This window comes from Miscanthus floridulus, chromosome 11, assembly GCF_019320115.1.
Source record: "Miscanthus floridulus cultivar M001 chromosome 11, ASM1932011v1, whole genome shotgun sequence".
Classification (NCBI taxonomy): domain Eukaryota; kingdom Viridiplantae; phylum Streptophyta; class Magnoliopsida; order Poales; family Poaceae; genus Miscanthus; species Miscanthus floridulus.
This window is the reverse complement of record NC_089590.1, coordinates 77,563,933-77,583,590: the sequence shown is the minus strand read 5'-3', so window position 1 is coordinate 77,583,590 and position 19,658 is coordinate 77,563,933. Positions and strand designations below refer to the sequence as shown.

Here is a 19,658-nt window from a genome sequence, read left to right as displayed (position 1 = left end):
AGTAGACCTATGCATATGAAGCCGTTACATGAGTTCGGAGTCACGGTCCCAAGAGCCATAGCCGGATGTCGCCGATCCTATCGACGCGAGTTCGAGGTTGTGGTCCCAAGAGCCGTAGCCAGATATCACCGATCCTGTCGACACAAATTTGGGGTCGCGGTCCCAAGATTTCTTTGGAGCACAGTCGGAAGTGAAGCCGTTACGAAGACGTTGTTAGTTAAGTTAAAGATCGGACGAGGCGGTGCTCGCGGATCCTGGCGTAGGTGCGCGCCATGGGACCGGGTGAGTCATAGTCGTTGATCTAGCGAGTTCGAGGTCGCTGTCCTTGGCATTTTTCTTGAGCCCCCGAGCCCTATCGGGCCTTTGTGGGGGTCAATGTGAGTATTGTGCATTACCCCATCCGGTTCCTCACAACCGGAGGGGCTGAGTTTCGTCGCTTGTCCCGATCACTCGGGCTCAAAGACTAGCTTGGTGAGCTCGCTAACGGGTGTGATCGAGTGGAATCTAGGTCCATCGTTCGTGACGGGGTCGGCATAGCCCTCTTGTGACATTCCACTACTCCTTTACCTGCAACCCGACAGATGCCTAGGTCGTTCCGGAGACCGACCCGGGTGGCCTAACGGCCTCCCCTTCGATGGAGATTCTATGGGCTTGGCGAGAGGTTTAGGATCAAATGAGAAGGTTGAGATGACCCAGTCTACCGGACCGGGCTAGGGCCGCACGGTGCTCATCTACGGTTTTCTCCCCTGGCTCTGTTTGGTTGCTCATGTCGAATGAGGCAAACCGCCGCTTCGTGACGCAACATGGAGCGTTGTGGTGCATTTTGCTGCACATGCGATGCTTAGTTCCTGAGCCCCCGGGCGGTTCATGCCCTAACCGTCTAGGGGGTTTAGGCGTATGAGATGAATGCGCGTATGGATGCATGAATGATTTGTAAAGAAATAGAGGGGGTTTTGGTAATGTTTACCTTGACGACTGGAGTGACAGGGCTCGGAGAGCTTCAGTCGGAGATGTCCGATCGGGACCCGTGCTTCGTCAGTTTGAGATGGAGTCGGCATTGCCTATATGAGGCGTCCCTTTGCTCCTTACCTATTACCTGGTGTCCCTCCTGGGTGATTCGATCGACTTAGGGAGGTCCGGTGGTCTCTTCTGGCTGGAGATTTCATTTTTGGTCCCTACACCCACTATGCGGTGGTGCTTTGGTTCCTATGCCTCGTGTGTGGTAGTGGTTGATCGTGCGGTAGTGGTGGGCCACAGGCCAGGCCATGTCCCATCTGATCAGGAGCCGTTCCATCGAGCAGGGCACGTCTCATCGGCTCAGAGTCCGTCTTATCTGCATTAAATGGAGAAGAGAGAGAAATTTTTGTTCCAGCCGTTCTGCCTTCCCCTGATCAGCAGTGTCCTTCCTTAATCGATGTTCCCCTTTCCTTTAAATAGGAGCAGGGGAGGGTTTTTGTTTCGTTCTTTTGCCTATTCTTCATTTGCCGCCGCCTTCTTTCTTCCTTTTTTGCCTTGAGCGTTCCTGAGAGCCACGGAGGTTTCTAGGAAAGAAGGGGGAGAGAGCGAGGGAGAAGAGAGGAACTCACCTGACCTTTTTTCGATCCAGAGCGAAATGTTCAGACTGGTGGAACGTCCAACATGAGGAAGTTGGTGTTGGAGGCTTTTGTCAGCGAAGGGGTTTCTGCCGCCGTAGGAGGTGGCGCACTAGAGGGTCCCTGGAGGGGAGGAGTTCCCGCAACCTCGTCCCAATGAGGTGGTTTCTTTCCTTACCTTCCATGAGGCCGGATTAGGATACCCCACGCACTGGTTCCTGCAGTGGGCTCCTCAACGAGTGGGGTCTAAGAGCTGCAGCATCTCAATCCGATGGGGGTGCTTGCACATTGCTAGGCTTTGTCACCGTCTACTGAGGCTTTCCTCAGGGATAGAGCCGCACTGTGGATCTCTTCTGGCTTTTCTTCTCTGGGAGAGCTATGGTGGACTAGGAGTTCGGCTGAGATCGCACCAATCGGAGGCTTCGCCCTGCAGAGGAAGCCACGTGCGGGAGGGTCATATCCTGTGTACTCCTCATGTGACTCCAACCGAGGATGGCATGGGGAGTGGTTCTACATTAGGAATCCAGTGGGGGGGGGCGTTTCCAGCGTTTACCGGCGGGAGGCCGATGAAGCAGAAGAGTTGGTCGTGGGGCTGCGCCCACACGGAGAGGCACAAGGTGGAGGCCATCGAGGAGGAGCTTCGAAAGCTCGTAAGGGCCAGCCTCGATGGGGTGCGGGTGTTCCACACCCTTTACCGCTGCCCAAGTTACATCGTTGGTAGAGAGGACGCACCCGATGTGGATGTACGGCGGTCGGTCGGACCTAGACCGTGCGTCGCCGGAGGAGCTGTCGGACGACGAGATCTAGAATCACGTCGACCTAGTGTGCAGCTGAGGCCTAGAGAGACGGTGGTGGGAAAACCCATACCATTCAATGCCTCGATCGTGCCCACGCTGGCATGCTCCCTTATTTTGTTCATGCTTTTTCTCTGCCTCCTTTCTTTTTTGATTTTGGTTCATTCATTCCGTAAGGGCTTGGAGGTACAAGTCCTGGCTGCACCTTCCCAAGGGACCGATGGGCCAAGCCCGATAGGCCACCTAGAAGGAGGCGATAGATGCTCGAAAGAAGAAGAAAACCAAGGAGGTTCAGCAGAAAGAAGAGAAGAAGGAGGTCGCCCAGCGCATGAGGGCCGGGGAACGTAGGAGCGACGTCGAGTTGGAACTCACGTTGGATGATCCTATGGATTTGGACAACATATTCTTCTCCGATGAGGAGGAGAGTCAGGAGGTCGTTGTGACCTTGGTGGTGCATCGTGACCCCGTGGCGACGTCCGCTGGTGAGGAGCAGGAGGCCGCGCGGCATGCAGAGGTTCCTACGTCGAGGAAGCGTGCGGCGAGCGCGGACGACGTTGGCAAGCGAGCGGCGAAGCAGACGCGGTCACCGCGCCTCTTGGCGGTGTCGCTGGTCCCATTGTCGCCTGTGGTGGACGCGGCTGGGGGAGCCGGGTGGTCTGAGGAGCGGACCGGTGCTTGTGCAGCGACGGGGCCAGTGCCAATGCTGGACTTGCAGCCGGAGGAGGCCCTGCCTGCCGTGGGTGCGGTTGAACAGTCCAGGCAGTCTGAGGGGTAGACTGGCGCTCGGTCGACACGCGACTCACAGTCGGGGATACCCTGCCCACTACTCTGATCGGGGAGCCCCGAGCCGGAGGTCGTAGCGACCCGCAGGCCAGGCAGGGTCCGGTCGGGACGACTTTGACCCCGTCTGAAGTGAGGGGGCACGGGTCGTAGCCTAGGAGCAATCCTCGTCCTATGGGCCTATCGTCATCGGAGCCTGCCTTCAGAGTCATGCCGCTCACCACCCGGTATGTTTCCTTTTGTTGCTTCTTTGATTTTTGGTGGTTGAGTCTTTTTGGGGTGTGGCTTACCTGCGATTTTGTCAGCGGCCGGGGGATGCCGGGGTTGAGCATCGCCCTGACCCCCATGCGGGAGGCTTGGAGGCCCACTCTGCAGCGTGTTGCAGCGAGCGAAGGGGGCAGTAGGGTGGCGACGGTGAAGCCTTCCCTCCCAGGGGTGGTGCCCCCGGGGCGGCTGCTGATAACGTGACAGCGGTGGCGACATTGTTGGCGGCGATCCCGGTGCCAATGGTAGAGGTTGCGTCGGAGGTAACTCTCACAGCCCCTCCTCCACCGGTCATGGTGGAGGAGACGAGGGGGGGCGAGCTCCCTACCTTACCGGGTGGAGGGCTGCACGACCTATCCTTGCTGTTGGAGCAAAACGCGCCGGAGGGAAGCGTGGCCAGGATAGAGTTGGGACGCTTGGTGGCATCCCATATGAGCGAGGTGGTGGAGATCCCGTCTAATGATGAGGCAGATATCGTGGTGGAACCGCCGGTGTCGCCATGGGAGCTGGCGGTGGTCCGGTCGGAGGCTGGGCCCTCCGGCGGTTCATCAGAGGGTGACCTAGAGTGGCCCTTCCCTAAGGACCCGTCGAAGGCGAGGTTCATCCTCTAGGATTCCTAGGAGCGCTAGCTCTGGGACATTTTCGGGGGGCAAGGGCATGCCACAGTGTCTGAACTCACCAAGCTATCCGCGAAGCTTGAGAGTGCCTGGAAGCAGGCTCAGTTTGCCCGATAGCTGGTTGAGGTCGACCTGTAGCTCGCAGCGGAGGTGAGTTTCTAGTACTTATCCTTCCCCTTTGAATCTTTTGTCGGTTGTTTTTAGCATGCCTGTTTTTCATAGGAAATAAGGAAGGTGTCGTCCTGCAAGTCTTACTTCCTCCGGGCAGAACACGCCCGGATGGCCGAGCTTGAGCGCCGGGTGGAGTCTGCTTGCCGCGAGTCCTAGGTCCGGGCGGCCGAGGCTACCACGACGCGAGCAGAGGGGCAACGTGCGGCGGAGCGAGCGACTGTTGCTGAGCAAGGGCTCAAGGCGGCAAGGGTCCGCCAGGAGGAGACTGAGGTGGGGCTATGGACATCCTTGGCAAACACTGAGGCGACGCTTGAAGAGGCCCTAGCAGCCCTTGAGCCAGAGCGGGCCACCCTGGAGTCGGCACAGAAGGCCCTGGAGGTGGAGCAGAGGGCCCGGTCGAAGCGGATTAGAAGGTGCTCGCGCTCTGGGACCAGGTGATGGGGATGGAGGATGCGAGTGCCCGGCTGCATGAGCATGTGGCTTGGTAGGCAGAGGATCTCTCCACCCTTGAGGCCTCTCGTGTCGGTGTGCTACCTTTTTTGTTTTCTCGTGGTGTTGATTTTTCCCTCAACCTATTTTTGAGCTTGTCACCCTTCTCGCAGAGCTGGGTGAAAAGGTGAAGGCGCTGGAGCGAGACCTGGAGATGACCAAGGCGAACTTCAGCTAGAATGCCGAGGAGCTGGCCAAGTCCCATGAAGAGCGATGTGCTCTCAAAGGGGAGGTTGGCCAGATCGGCAACGCTGCCCAGCTCGTCGTCTCGGAAGTCTTCGGGTCAACGCCAAGTACCAGCACACCCACGGTTCAACTGGCGGAGGTCCCGGACGCGGTCAAGGACCTTGTCAGGAGTGGGCCGTTTTATGGAGCGTTAGGGGTGCTAACCTCGGTGGTGACGTACCACCCAAATCTAGACTTCGCTACTATCTGCAGTAGGTATGCTGAAGGCCTAAGCATGGAGGATATCCAATCAATCGGGGAGAGCTTGCTGCCGCACGCACGGTCAGTGTCAGAGCAAGTCTCCGCCGAGTGGGTGATGGATGTTTATTGTCAAGACATGGCCCGAAGCATGCGTGGAGAGGATGCTTCCGAGCCTGTGGATAGCTTGGAGCCTGGTTTGGGGGGGGGATGTCGCCTCGGCCTCGACCGAGCCGAACGTCGTGCCGCTGGGGAGTGAGCAGCCTACGCCTTCGTCGGTTGCGCCGCCAGCAGATGCCGCCAGGTTGATTTAATAGCTTGCAGAATATAAGTAGTTTAGTAAATGTAAAAAGTTTAAGTTCGTGGGGAGCCCCTGTGTAAAATGTTCGTGTGTGTTTTAATGACTGCAATCGATTTTTGTTTTTGTGATGGAGTTGCTCTGTTCGGGGAAGCTTGTTCCCCTTCGTTCCTTAGTTTTCCCTTAGCATAATTTTGTTTTTTTATTTCTTTCTTTCTTGTACCTACCTGTTTGTCCCGTAGGCTGCAACCTTGTGAGCCCAGGGCGTGGCCTGCGAGGCTAGGCTGGTCGTAAACATAGGAAAAGGCGGGGTGCGATTAGTCAGAATGTTTTAAAGCAAAGCTACGTAAGGTAAATCAAATGAACGAACTACCCTTTTGTTCAGGTAGGAAGGAGTTTCTCCATATGAAAGTAAAAGAGTACTTAAGGTAAAAACAAAAATAGAGGGGTAGTAGAGCCCCCTAGTGGAGCCTCCGAGCGCCTCGAGCCAAAAAGTGTTCGGGTCGGGGTGTTTTTATAGGAGCGTTCGCTAAGTAAAGGTAAGACTGAAACTTAGGAAAAGAAGAAAGGACATAGCTGTTCCAAGGTGCTTGGAGAGAGCATCATCATTGTTGTCCTTCAGTTGGTAGGCGTTCGGTCGGATCACTTCATCCTTTAGTCATCTAGATCCTTGCTCGCTATGCCCCCTTCTTCGTTTGCTGCATCCTCGCCTTTTTCTTCCTTTGGCCTGCCAGCTTACCTCAGTAGATGCTTGAGGAGCTGGCAGTCCTTGTAGAGATGATTGACGGGATAGTTGTGGTTGGTGCATGGGCTCTCCATGAGCTTGTGAAAGTGGCCTAGAGGGTCTTGCTGGGGCTGAGTGCCCGCATGATTGGGCATGGTGACTGATGCATAGTTAGTCGGTCGGCGGCGATCCTTTCTATTCTTTTTTCCTTTCTATGTGGAGGGGCCCTCGTCTTGATCCTGGCACTTGGCCTTACCTTTGTCATGGCCTTCATTGAAGCGTGGTGGGAATGGCGCTTGTTGGCATGGTTGGACAAAGGTTCATGGTCCCAGGCAGTCGAGGCTGGGACTCCGGTCGACGCATAGATAGGTGGTCAGCATGGGGCGGTTGTCAAGTCGAGGTGAGGTGCCATTGCGGCTTCCTGTGCTACACTCTGTGGCTGTTGTGGTGATAGGGTGTAGTGCCCCATCTACTGCGTCCCTGTTCCTTGGACGGGGAGTGAGGTCGTGAGTCGGTGTCGCGATACGAAGCACTCCGCTTGTTGAACGGCGGCGGTTTCCAGCAGTGCCCAGAGGTTCTGGTGGATCGCCCATTCACGAGGGTCGTTTGGCTTGGGTAGGTCACGCAGGAGCATTACCGTGGTGGCAACATTTTGACTGGCCTAAGCGAACTGTGGGGGATTAGTCCCCTGAACCGGGACATTGCGCTGGGGCTGACGGATGCGACCCCGAGCACCATTCGTCGGTCTATGCGCACAGGGCGCATTATGGTGCATCGAGCGCGATGGCGCAGTCGGTGGCTGATGCGGCCACTGTCATCGTAGATCCTCCCTGTGCTCTCGTGTGAGCTCGGGGGGCTCCGTATGAGGGCTTGGAGGGGCATGGGTCATGTGAGGACTCCAGTTGTCCCTGATGGCTATTCTGGAGCGTTCGTCATGGCGCACTCCCATGGGACTGACGGTGGCTGGGTGCCATGTCACCGATGCTAGGAGTCATCACTCCTGACGTCATCGTCCATGATGTCGAGGAAATAGGCGGGACCAGTAGCTCGCCATCCCCACGAAGTCAGACAGTGAGATGAGGCAGGCGCCATAATCTTTCGGAGCCCCCGGGCATACGCGTCCATGAGAGACATGAGGCTGTAGGGGAATCAGGTCATATGATAGCCTGTGATGGGGACAATGGCTAGCCCTCTAGGTATTTGGTGGAAGATAGAATGTAGTAAGTAAAGAACTGGAATGTATATTACTCACTAGCTGGGGTTTGAGCAGAGAGTTTGCTCGAAATGAAGCATAGATGCCATGCCGTTGGGGTCGCGCATCCCTAGAGTCGATGGAGGACGTCCCTCTGATGGGTGCCTGGGTCATGAGTCTCCTCGTGGAGGTGGAGTACGCTGAGTCGATCGGTGATGAAGTCCAAGCTTCCAAAGAGAAAGGCCTGGGATGGCTCGAAGACGGGTGGAACCCACATCCTAGCGGGTGAGAGTGCGGGAAACTCCAACAAGCCGAAGTGAATCGTATCGCCCGACCCCGTCACGGCGGGGGTGGTTGAAAGATCCTAATGGCTAGAGGGGGGGTGAATGGCCTAATAAAAATTTCTACAACAACACTTAACAAAATGGTTAGACAATTATGAGGCGAAGCAAGTGTTGCGCTAGCCTAGTCAAAATGCAAGCCACCTACCACAATTCTAGTTTAGATAGTATCTATTCACACAATTGCTATGACACTACCCTATGTTAGTGTGCTCCCAAAAGGCTAACTAAAGAGCCACACCAAACAAGTAAGCAAGCTCTCACAACTAGCTACACTAAAGAGCTTGACAACTAGTTTGTGGTAATGTAAAGAGAGTGATCAAGAATGTTATATCACCGTGTAGATGAAGGAACCAATCAATCACAAGTATGAATAACAATGAAGACCAATCACCTTAGAATCAATGATGAACACAATGATTTTTTACCAAGGTTCACTTGCTTACCGGCAAGCTAGTCCTCATTGTGGCGATTCACTCACTTGGAGGTTCATGCGCTAATTGGCTTCACACGCCAAACCCTCAATAGGGTGCCGCACAACCAACACAAGATGAGGATCACATAAGCCACGAGCAATCCACTATAGTACCTTTTGGCTCTCCGCTGGGGAAAGGTCAAGAACCCCTCACAATCACCACGATCGGAGCCGGAGACAATCACCAACCTCCGCTCGACGATCCTCGCTGCTCCAAGCCATCTAGGTGGCGGCAACCACCAAGAGTAACAAGCAAATCCCGCAGGCAAAATACGAACACCAAGTGCCTCTAGATGTAATCACTCAAGCAATGCACTTGGATTCTCTCCCAATCTCACAAAGATGATGAATCAATGATGGAGATGAGTGGAAGGGCTTTGGCTAAGCTCACAAGGTTGCTATGTCAATGCAAATGGCCAAGAGAATGAGCTTGAGCTGGCTATGGGGCTTAAATAGAAGCCCCCACGAAATAGAGCCATTGTACCCCTTCACTGGGCACAACACAGGCTGACCGGATGCTCCAGTCAAGTTGACCGGACGCTGGACCTCAGCATCCGGTCGCCCGACGACAGCCACGTGTCACAATCTCAACGGTCACTGGAGTTGACCGAACGTTGCACTATAACTGACTGGATGCTAAGCCACCAGTGTCCGGTCATTTCTAGTAAGGTTCCAGAAACGCATTTTGCTCACCGGACGCGTCCAGTCATGCCCGATCGGACTCACCCAGTGTCCGGTCATTCAATTGTCTCCTCTGTGCGCCTCACATCAGTGTACGTCAGCACTGACCGGACGCACCTGGCCAACATCCGATCACATAGCGACCCATCGTCCGGTCGTTTGACCGACGCCAGCGTCTTCGCTGATACATCTGATCGGACGTGCCGATCCAACCATGGCTAGCGTCCGATCACTCCCAGTGACCTCCGTCTTTTCTATCTAGGGCGCCGGTGGAGTTTCTTACCCTTGCTCCCAAACTTCACCACCCTTGATCAAATGTGCGAATCCACAAGTGTATCACCTTGTGCACATGTGTTAGCATATTTTCACAAATATTTTCAAGGGTGTTAGTACTCCACTAGATCCTAAATGCATATGCAATGAGTTAGAGCATCTAGTGGCACTTTGATAACCGCATTTCGATATGAGTTTCACCCCTCTTAATAGTACGGCTATTAATCCTAAATGTGATCACAGTCTCTAAGTGTCTTGATCACCAAAATGAAATAGCTCCTATAGTTTATACCTTTGCCTTGAGCTTTTTGTTTTTCTCTTTCTTCTTTTCCAAGTCCAAGCACTTGATCATCATTCATGGTATCATTATCATCATGCTATGATCTTCATTTGCTTCATCACTTAGAGTGTGCTACCTATCTATGATCACTTGATAAGCTAGGTTAGCACTTAGGGTTTCATCAATTCACCAAAACCAAACTAGAGCTTTCAATCTCCCCCTTTTTGGTAATTGATGGCAACCATTTCATAAAGATATGAATTGAAATTCAATTGAATCCATATTGCTTGCCCAAGCATATTTACCATGTGTAAAGGATATGGACAAGTTTCATGAACTCCATATGGTAGCAATTGCTCCCCCTACATGTGCTAAGAGTTTGGATTATAGCTTGCACATATGCTTAGATAGAAAATATAGGAGACAATGTCTACCAAATGATGATAAGGTATAAAAGATGGACCTTTGAAGCATGATACCAATCGGAGTGCACCTATTATACCATCCTTAGCACCATGGTTAGCTTGATACCACTTGGAAACAACACTTAGAAATGAAAGTTATCTAGTGATTTTATTTCATCATTCAATCTTACAACTAGCATACATCACACAAGCATGGATATTTTAAATTTAGAACTTATGCCATGCAAGCAAATATATGAAATGCACATTCAAATGCACCATACAAGTTCATGAGCTTGCTCTCCCCTACTTGTGTGCTCAAAATTTTAATTGATCCCTTTCCTTTGTCATATCTCTCTCCCCTATGTCAAACTCTCCTCCTATTACTTATATCTTTGTTTCTCTCCCCCTTTGTCATCAATGACCACAAAGACTTAAATTATAGATAGGTTGAGATTTATCAATGTCAATCAATGGGGTGAGGATCATATTCCCAAATTTGATCCAATCTAGATCATTTGCCTAAAGATATTTAACTCGGTTTGAATCCAAGGACAAGCTTCTTCACACCTCCAAATAAGGGTTATCGTGTACCTATATTGAGTTAAACACTTAGAGCTCATTTTCTAGATCAAACACTAGGTTTACAAGCCCTATAAACATGTCATATGCTACCACTAGATCAAGTCAAGCATAGAAGCAATAGTGATACCATATAAACATCAAAATCATTTGATTTTCATGAATGAGCCTAATAAAATAGGAGAGATGACTAGATGCACTAAACATGTCCTTAGCAAGGATGTATGTCATGCCAATCATATTTTACCTTGGATTGCTCGAAGGAGAGGCATGTCATATGAGTGGGGGTGTATCAACACATATTTGAGAAATCTAATATGTTCAACTCATTCCTTAGCTTGCAAAACCTTTTCTCATCCAATGGCTTGGTGAATATATCAGCAAGTTGATCTTCGGTGCCTACACTCTCAATGCAAATATCCTCTTTTTGTTGGTGATCTCTTATGAAATGGTGGCAGACATCAATGTACTTTATTTTTGCATGTTGAACCGGATTGTTGGTCAACTTGATTGCACTCTCATTGTTATATAGCAATGGCACTTTCTTGAACTTGATTCTAAAATCACTGAAAGTGGCCTTCATCCAAAGTACTTGTGCACAACAACTACCGGTGGATATGTATTCGGCTTCGGCGGTTGATAATGTAACACTATTTTACTTCTTTGATGACCATGAAACAAGTGATCTTCCCAATAATTGACATATGCCCGAGGTGCTCTTCCTTTCAACCTTACATCCCGCATAATCCGAGTCGGAGTAACCAACTAGCTCAAACTTTGCTCCTTTAGGATACCACAAACCAACATTTGGTGTATGCTTCAAGTACCTCAATATTCTCTTTGTAGCCTTCAAATGACTTTCTCTTGGTGAGGCTTGAAATCTTGCACACATGCATACACAAAACATGACATCCGGCCTTGATGCGGTCACATAGAGTAGGCTTCCAATCATAGACCGATACAATTTTGATCCACCATATTTTCCACTTGCATCACTATCCAAGTTGCCATTTGTACCCATTGGTGTGCTAATGGCTTTACTATCATTCATGCTAAACCTCTTGATCATGTCCTTGATATACTTGCCTTGACTCACAAATGTACCATTGTTCAATTGCTTAATTTGAAGATCCAAGGATGTAACTTAACTCTCCAATCATGGACATCTCAAACTCACTAGCCTATCATCTTTCTAAACTCATCACAAAAGTCTTGATTTGTTGATCCAAATATGATGTCATCAACATACATTTACAACACAAATAAATCTTTTTCAATCTTCTTGATGAAAAGAGTGGTGTCAACCTTGGCCATCATGAACCCTTTAGAGAGTAGGAAGTCCCTCAATCTTTTATACCATGCTCTAGGTGCTTGCTTCAAGCCATACAATACCTTCTTCAACTTGTACACATGGTTGGGTTTCTTATCATCTTTAAAATCAGGAGGTTGCTCAATATATACTTCTTCATTGATGTAACCATTAAGAAATGCACTCTTGATATCCATTTGATAGAGCTTGATGTTGTGGGCACAAGCATAGGCTAGTAAGATTCTAATTGCTTCCAATCTAGCAATTGGGGTATATGTTTCTCCAAAGTCAAGACCTTCAACTTGTGTATAGCCTTGTGCTATGAATCTTGCTTTGTTCCTTACTACTATCCCATCTTGATCTTGCTTGTTTCTAAATACCTATTTGGTTCCAATCACATTGTGTCCCTTTGGTCTCTCTACTAATTCCCATACTTGATTTCTTGTGAAGTTATTCAATTCTTCATACATAGCATTCACCCAATCAACATCCTTCAATGCTTTATCTATCTTCTTTGGTTCAATGGATGACACAAATGAGAAGTGCTCACAAAATGAAGCCAATCTTGATCTAGTTTGCACACCTCTAGAAATATCACCAATTATAGTGTTCAATGGATGATCCCATGCAATATTGGTTGGTTGGAGGATTGGAACTTGATTGCTTGCACTTGCTTGATCATTGGGTTGAGATGATGTACTAGCCACTTGATCTTGTTCATTGTCATGAGAGCCACTTGCACTAACTTGATTTGTATCATCTTGCACATTTGAGTTAGAGAGCACTTGCACTTGATCATCTTCATCATCATTCACTTGTCTAGGCCTCAATTCACCAATATCCATGTTCTTCATGGCATTTGAAAGTTGAATGCCTCTAACATCTTCCAAGTTCTCATTCTCTACTTGTGAACCCTTGGTTTCATCAAATTCAACATCATGAACTTCCTCAAGAGTACCACTATCCAAATTTCAAACTCTATATGCTTTGCTTGTAGTGGAGTAACCAAGTAGAAATCTTTCATCACATTTCTTATCAAACTTGTCCAATCTAGTGCCTTTCTTCAAGATATAGCATTTGTAACCAAAGACCCAAAAATATGCAATGTTAGGCTTTCTACCATTCAAGAGCTCATATGGTGTCTTCTCTTTCAATCGGTGACAATAGAAGCGGTTGCTACAAAAGTTAGCCATGTTGATAGCTTCGACCCAAAAAGATTGACTCACATTGTACTCACTAAGCATAGACCTTGCCATATCAATGAGTATTCTATTCTTTCTTTCAACAAGGCCATTTGATTGAGGTGTGTACTTGGCCGAGAATTGATATCTAATTCCAAATTCATCACACAACTCATCAATTCTAGTGTTCTTGAACTCACTACCATTGTCACTTCTAACTTTCTTGATGGTTGTTTCAAACTCATTGTGAATGCCTTTGACAAATGATTTGAATGTTGCAAATACATCACTTTTGTCCACTAAAAAGAATACCCATGTGTATCTTGTGTAGTCATCCACTATTATAAAGCCATATTTATTACCACCGATGCTAGTGTATTGTGTTGGCCCAAACAAATCTATGTGCAATAACTCAAATGCTTTACTAGTGCTCATCATGCTTTTCTTGGGATGGGTGTTTCCAACTTGTTTTCTGGCTTGACAAGAGCTACAAAGCTTATGCTTTTCAAACACAACATCTTTCAAGCCTCTAACCAAGTCATGCTTAACCAATCTATTCAATTGTTTTATTCCAACAAGACCAAGCCTTCTATGCCATAACCAACCCATGCTAAACTTAGTGAACAAGTATGTAGATAATCTAGCTTTACTAGCATTAAAATCAACTAAGTATAGATTCTCGTATCTAAAGCCTTTGAAGATCAAGTTAGAGCCATCTATACTTATAATCTCTACATCATCTACTCCAAATATGCATTTGAATCCAAGATCACACAATTGAGCCACGGATAGCAAATTGAAGTTCAAGCTTTCTACTAGCAACTCATTGGAAATGCTCATATTATTGGATATTACAATCTTACCAAGCCCTTTGACATTGCCTTTGCCATTGTCACCAAATATGATACTATCATAACTATCATTGCCATTGGTGTTTATTGAGTTGAACATTCTTGCATCACCGATCATGTGTTGAGTGCACCCACTATCAAGAACCCAATGTCTTCCTCCAGCTTTGTAATTAACCTACAAAAGAAGATCAATTCCTTTTAGGTACCCAAACTTGCTTGGGTCCTTGAAGGTTAGTCACTAAGCTCTTTGGTACCCAAATGACTTTCTTTTTTGAGCCCATCTATGGTTTACCAATGAACTTAGCCTTCACACCATTTGTACCCTTAGTAAGCATATAGCATGAATTAATCTTAATCGAGGATACATTAGCATTTTTGCTCTTATTTTTGCATTCATGCTCTTTATGACCAACTTGCTTGCAACTAGTGCAAAACCGATCATTGTTCTTCACAAAACTAGTCTTGTGAGGAGCAAAGGCCGCCTTGCCTTTTTGGGGGTGTAGCCCAATCCTTCTTTGTAGAGAGAAGCTCTTTGGCTACGCAAGCATATAAGCAAGCGGTCCTCACCACCATAGGCCTTAGCCAAGGTGTGAGTGAGCTTATCGACCTCCTTCTTGAGGTTCTCATTCTCAACCATTAGTGAGGCATCACAAGTGAGACCATCACTACTAGATGAGGTGAAAGTAGAAGTACTATAAGAAGAGTTAGTGGGAGCAACAATGATAGGCATAGATAATGATTCATCAATTATACTATAAGTTAAACCTACATTGCAAGTTTCAACATACTTCTTTTTATTTTGCTCATTAAGCAAAGAGGAATGAGCTTTTTCAAGCTTCTTGTGAGCCTTGCCAAGCTTCTCATGGGCTTCCTCTAGCCTCTCATGAGTTGCTTTAAGCTCATCAAGGGCTTGCTTAAGGGCTTTTACCTCCTTATTCAAGCTCTTGCATTCCCTTCTCTTAATATCAAAATGTTCTTTAGCATCTTCTAGCATGTCAAATAATTTATCTTTAGTAGGTTCATCATCATCACTATCACTATCATTTTCACTATCATGTTCATTTTCACTTCCATCATCACAAGTTTGTACCTTAGTGGCCTTAGCCATGAAGTATGATGGAGTGTCAAAGAGAGAAGGCTTTTTATTGATTGCAATGCTAGCAAGTGCCTTCTTCTTAGTGGTATTGTCATCATCACTATCATCATCATCACTTGACTGAAGCATCACTATCTCAAGTGACCACATATGAACCACCCTTCTTCTTCTTGAAGGTCATCTTGTCCTTCTTCTATTTCTTTTCCTTCTTGTCCTTCTTCTTGTTTTTCTTGTTATCATCATCATTGTTGCTATTGTATGGACATTGAGCAACAAGATGATCTTTGCTTCCACACTTGAAGCACCTTCTTGACTCTTCTTTGTTCTTGGATGAAGACTTCTTTCTTCTAGCATGGTAGCCCTTCTTCACCATGAACTTGCCAAATCTCTTGACAAAGAGAGCCATCTTCTCATCATCATCATCATCCCATAAATCATCATCTTCACTTGTTGTTTCTTGCTTAGCTTTGCCCTTGGATGATGTAGCCTTGAATGCCACGCTCTTCTTCTTGTCATCCCTCTTGTCATCCTTCTTCTTCCTCTTTTCTTCCTTCTCATCATCATCTCTATAAGCATCATCGGTCATACTATTCTCAAGATTTGGTTTGGTGTCATTGTGTCCAAATTGGTCCTCATAGCAAGGTGACCAACATGCACAATCTTGTGGGTAAACATCTCAAGAACTTATTGGAGAAGTCTTTGTCCTCTATCTTCTCACCAAGTGATTTGAGATCATTGACAATCACTTTTATCCTATAGAACATGTCCGGCACACTCTCATCCTCCTTCATCTTGAAGCTTACAAACTTCTCTTTGAGAATATATGCCTTTGCACCCTTCATGGCTTGAGTGTCCTCAAATGATTCCTCCAATTTTTTCAAGCCTCATGAGCTTTCTCAATGTTCTTAATTTGCTCAAAGGTTTTTTCGTCCAAAGCATCATGGATGACACTAAGAGCAATGTCATTGTTTTGGAGAAGTATTTCTTCAGTGGCGGTGGGAGTATCTTCATCTTCAATCTCAATTTTTATTTCTACCACCTTCTAAATCTTCCTATTGATTGACTTGATATATGTTGTCATCTTAGCCTTCCAATAGGAATAATTTAAGCCATTAAATTAGGGTGGCTTCTTGGTATTGTTGATTTGAGCCATTTTTGCATTGAAGGTTGTTAAGCCTCAAATCACGGTGACCTCGGCTCCGATACCACTTGAAAGGTCCTAATGGCTAGAGGAGGGTGAATAGCCTAATAAAAATTTCTACAACAACACTTAACAAAATGGTTAGACAATTATAAGGCGAAGCAAGTGGTGCGCTAACCTAGTCAAAATGCAAGCCACCTACCACAATTCTAGTTTAGATAGTATCTATTCACATAATTGCTATGACACTACCCTATGTTAGTGTGCTCTCAAAAGGCTAACTAAAGAGCCACACGAACCAAGCAAGCAAGCTCTCACAACTAGCTACACTAAAGAGCTTGACAACTAGTTTGCGGTAATGTAAAGAGAGTGATCAAGAAGGTTATACTGCCGTGTAGATGAAGGAACCAATCAATCACAAGTATGAATAACAATGAAGACCAATCACCTCAGAATCAATGATGAACACAATGATTTTTTACCGAGGTTCACTTGCTTACTGGCAAGCTAGTCCTCGTTGTGGCGATTCACTCACTTAGAGGTTCACACGCTAATTGGCTTCACACGCCAAATCCTCAATAGGGTGCCGCACAACCAACATAAGATGAGGATCACACAAGCTACGAGCAATTCACTATAGTACCTTTTGGCTCTCCACTGGGGAAAGGTCAAGAACCCCTCACAATCACCACGATCGGAGCCAGAGACAATCACCAACCTCCGCTCGACGATCCTTGCTGCTCCAAGCCATCTATGTAGCGGTAACCACCAAGAGTAACAAGCGAATCTCACAGCGAAACACGAACACCAAGTGCCTCTAGATGCAATCACTCAAGCAATACACTTGGCTTCTCTCCCAATCTCACAAAGATGATGAATCAATGATGGAGATGAGTGGGAGGTCTTTGGCTAAGCTCACAAGGTTGCTATGCCAATGCAAATGGCCAAGAGAGTGAGCTTGACCCGGCTATGGGGCTTAAATAGAAGCCCCCATGAAATAGAGCCGTTGTACCCCTTCATTGGGCACAACACGGGCTGACCGGACGCTCCGGTCACGTTGACCGGACGCTGGACCTTAGCGTCTGGTCGCCCGACGACAGCCACGTGTCCCGATCTCAACGGTCACTTGAGTTGACCGGACGCTGCGCTATAACTGACCGGACGCTGAGCCACCAGCGTCCGGTCGTTTCTAGTAATGTTCCAGAAATGCATTTTGCTCATCGGACGCGTCCGGTCATGCCCGATCGGACTCACCCAGCGTTCGGTCATTCAACGTCTCCTCTGTGCGCCTCACGTCAGCGTACGTCAGCACTGACCAAACGCACCCGGCCAGCGTTCGGTCGCATAGCGACCCAGCATCCGATCGTTTGACCAACGCCAGCGTCTTCGCTGATACATCTGACCGGACGTGACGGTCCAACCGTGGCCAGCGTTCGGTCACTCCCAGTGACCTCCGTCTTTTCTATCTAGGTCGCCTGTGGCACTATCGGACTGTCTGCACTCTAAGAGCGAACACTCCGCCGGTGGAGTTTCTTACCCTTGCTCTCAAACTTCAACACCCTTGTTCAAATGTGCCAACCACCAAGTGTATCACCTTGTGCACATGTGTTAGTATATTTTCACAAACATTTTCAAGGGTGTTAGCACTCCGCTAATCCTAAATGTATATGCAATGAGTTAGAGCATCTAGTGGCACTTTGATAACCGCATTTCGATACGAGTTTCGCCCCTCTTAATAGTACGGCTATCAATCCTAAATGTGATCACACTCTCTAAGTGTCTTGATCACCAAAACGAAATAGCTCCTATGGTTTATACCTTTGCCTTGAATTTTTTATTTTTCTCTTTCTTCTTTCTAAGTCCAAACACTTGATCATCATCATGGTATCATCATCATCATGCTATGATCTTCATTTGCTTTATCACTTGGAGTGTGCTATCTATCTCATGATCACTTGATAAGCTAGGTTAACACTTAGGGTTTCATCAATTCACCAAAACTAAACTAGAGCTTTCAGTGGTGAAAAAAAAGGGCCATCCGCTGCTGTACCTGTCGGCGGGGATCTGCACGGCGCTCATCATCGTGGGCGGCGGCAGCATGAAGAGTCTGTTCAGAATCGCGTGCGGCGAGTCGTGCCTGGCGCGCAACCTCACCACCGTGGAGTGGTACCTCGTCTTCGTCTGCGCGGCCGCGCTGCTGTCCCAGCTCCCCAACCTCAACTCCATCGCCGGCGTGTGTCTGGTGGGCGCCACCGCCGCCGTCGCCTACTGCACCATGATCTGGGTCGTGTCCGTGGCCAAGGGCAGGGTGGCCGGCGTGTCCTACGACCCCGTCAAGGCCACCAACGACGTGGACGCCGCACTTGGCATCCTCAATGGCCTCGGGATCATTGCCTTCGCTTTCAGGGGCCACAATGTCGTTCTGGAGATTCAGGCAAGTCAAGAAAATATCTACTATCTTTCCCACTGCTGCAGTACTGCACGATGGATGACAAATGGTGGGAAAAAAAGGTCACTGAGCTAGTGTGTTTGCTTTGCAGGGCACGATGCCGTCGACTCTGAAACACCCTTCTCATGTGCCCATGTGGAAGGGCGTTAAGGTAGCATACGCCATCATCGCGCTCTGCCTGTACCCCATTGCCATCGGACATCGGTGGCTTCTGGGCTTATGGCAACCAGGATACCTTCCAATGGCATCCTGAGCGCCCTGTACAAGTTCCACAGCCGCGACGTGTCCAGGCTAGTGCTGGGGACAACCACGCTGCGGTGATCATCAACTGCCTGACCACGTACCAGATCTACGCCATGCCGATGTACGACAACATGGAGGCCGGGTACGTGCACAAGAAGAACCGGCCGTGCCCCTGGTGGATGCGCTCGGGCTTCCGCGCCTTCTTCGGTGCCACAAACTTCCTCATCGCCGTCGCGCTGCCGTTCCTGTCGCAGCTCGCCGGCCTCCTCGGGGGATCTCGCTGCCGGTCACCCTGGCGTACCCGTGCTTCATGTGGGTGGCGATCAAGAAGCCCCGGAAGGGCACCGCGACGTGGAACGTCAACTGGGCGCTGGGAATCCTCGGCATGGGCATAAGCGTTGTCCTCATAGTCGGAAACCTCTGGGGTCTCGTGGAGACAGGCTTGCGGTTGAACTTCTTCAAGCCCGACAATATGCAGTGAAAAAGATGCACATTTGTACGTCAATCAGTTGGACTCGTAATGCGATGCTTTTAATTTAATATATGTTGATTTCTTCGTCAGTAATGTTCTGTACCTTGACAATGGTACTCGTGGTCGTGCCTCGTGACATTGACCCATTGTGCACCAATTATTTTCTCTTTATTTATTTGCTATATATATACATTTTATTTGAACATGGAAGACTCTCCATTACTCATAAACTGACGCCAAATCGTTGGCAACCAGGACACGAATACAATTTGAAATGCTGTCCATGACCGGAGCAGCACCCAGACTCAAACTTGCCCCTAGGGCAGCGAGGCTATCAGCTACCACATTACAAGAACGAGGGGTGTGATTTACAGCATAGGAAACAAAATTACTAGCTAGCAAATCTTTCAGCTCCCAAATCAGGCCACCCGCAGAGCAGCGATCATAATCCACAGACTTCACCGCTTGCGCCACCATGGATGCATCCGTTTCCAGGATCACACTCTGAACCCCCAAATCAGCCGCTCTTTGTATGG

The 19,658-nt window shown here is 48.3% G+C and overlaps 1 pseudogene; it reads left to right on the top strand.

The window, feature by feature from the left end:
* The first annotated feature begins 3,861 nt into the window (after positions 1–3,861).
* LOC136492252 (lysine histidine transporter-like 8) lies at positions 3,862–19,205 on the top strand (annotated as a pseudogene).
* The last annotated feature ends 453 nt before the right edge of the window (positions 19,206–19,658 follow it).